We start from the raw sequence: 1,776 nt of genomic DNA on the forward strand, positions 1-1,776 counted from the left end.
AGTCTATGGATACTACATCCACCACCAATTTCTTCCACTGTTATCTACTTTTCACTAATGGGTTAAAAAATCAAGCTAAAATTTGAGAATTAAAAAAAAATAGCTTTCAAAAAATTGTTTTTGTTTTGAGAATTTGACTAAGAATTCAGTCATTGTACCTAACGAAATATGCAAATCATTCTAAAAAATGTGGATGATATACCTTTAATTTTCAAAAATAAAAACCAAAAAACCAAATAGTTACTAATCAGGACCTATAAGTTTTCAATTTTTTTCTTTTTTTCTTTTTTCTTTTCAATTAGGATTGATTCTAAATAGTCAAACTAGAATGATGTCACGATTTAAATATTAAACAATTTCTTTTATATAATAGTATTTAAATCAACATTTTTTTAATAATCTTAAAAAAAAACTACAATGTTGTTTGGTATGGTTTTGTTTTGGAGTTTACAATTTTTAAAATTTACATTCGTTTCTTACCAATTTTTCAATGCTTTTGTAGTTACTTTCGACTCAAATTATCGATCTTTGAGATAATAAGTAATGCCTTAAATGCTAAACCATGCTCAGATTGACAACCAACCATTATGCTAGAAAGAGAAAAATGGTATACTTTCAATTTTATTCTTGTATTTATAATTTATTTCATATACGTATACCGTGTACGAAAAATTTCAACTCTTTTTTTCCATACATGAGTAATAATTCATAACTTTGTTGGATCTCACTCAAGGCTACAACAGCATACTATAGTATTTGGGTTTTCAATACATACTCCATTTCTAAATCTTCTTTGACGACATAAATGCCTACATTTTTCCTTTTCAATATTGCTCATGTTGGAGCAAGATGCATCACAAGTTAATGGAACAAGATGTCCCAACTTCCCTTCCATATCCACATCAAATTCTAAGAAAACAAACGAAAAAGGAGTCAGATGTGCATAAAATTATTAGAAAAAGAGAAATACGAGAACAAACTTTAAAATTCGATTAGAATGACTTTCTAAATACTTAAAATATGGTGAGAGAGAGTTTACGAGAGCGAACTAGAAGAGAAAGCATGGCCATTGTAGTGAGAAAAATCCACACAAACTTATGCATATTCTTCATCTTTTCAAAAAACACAGTATACTTTCTTCTGGGTGTGATGTTAGCAAATTTAGAAATCCACTTTATATAATAATACAATTAATGTATATTAATGTGATTATACTTATTTAATTTAGAGAGATTCATACTCTTTTTATTACACATAACTGACATCTTTGTAACTGGGGAAAAAAAAAACTCACATTTATGTTTGAATTACAGAAGTAAAGGGAAAAGAATATGATATTATTGGGAAATTTTCATTTCTCAGTGCAATAATTTCGTTAGATCAACGTATATGTACATGGCATTTACAGAAAAAGAAAATCACGTAATGAAAATTAAAGATAATTCCAATAACAGATTACAAATTGTAACAGATTAAAGGCCGTTAGAGAAAATGCTCCACTTCTTTGCGTTTTGTATGTTTGCCTAATAATTAATGGAAAATTTACGTTTTTAAAGAATAACAATATTTGAATGCTATGTTTCAAAATGTATTTTTTTAGTCTTAAATTTCTAAAACATATGTAGTTGATTTCTATGTTTTCAAAATATACCTTTTTAATTTTCAAATGGTTAAAAGTAAGTTGAAACTGTTATTCAATTGATTTATTATTTCACAACATTTTGAATTTTACAAATAATTTTTAAATATTACATCTTCCATCTCTAAAATTATTTT

At 26.4% G+C, this 1,776-nt stretch overlaps 1 long non-coding RNA gene across 1 annotated transcript; it reads right to left on the reverse strand.

The window, feature by feature from the left end:
• Positions 1-619: 619 nt before the first annotated feature.
• On the reverse strand, positions 620-1,139 carry LOC150033357 (uncharacterized). Its single transcript, XR_016523754.1, has 2 exons — positions 1,040-1,139; positions 620-909 (listed from the first exon to the last, which is right to left on the reverse strand). It is a non-coding gene; the product is annotated as an uncharacterized LOC150033357 (long non-coding RNA).
• Positions 1,140-1,776: the final 637 nt, after the last annotated feature.

Source organism: Benincasa hispida, chromosome 10 (assembly GCF_027475165.1).
Source record: "Benincasa hispida cultivar pf3 chromosome 10, pf3_genome.v1.1, whole genome shotgun sequence".
NCBI lineage: Eukaryota > Viridiplantae > Streptophyta > Magnoliopsida > Cucurbitales > Cucurbitaceae > Benincasa > Benincasa hispida.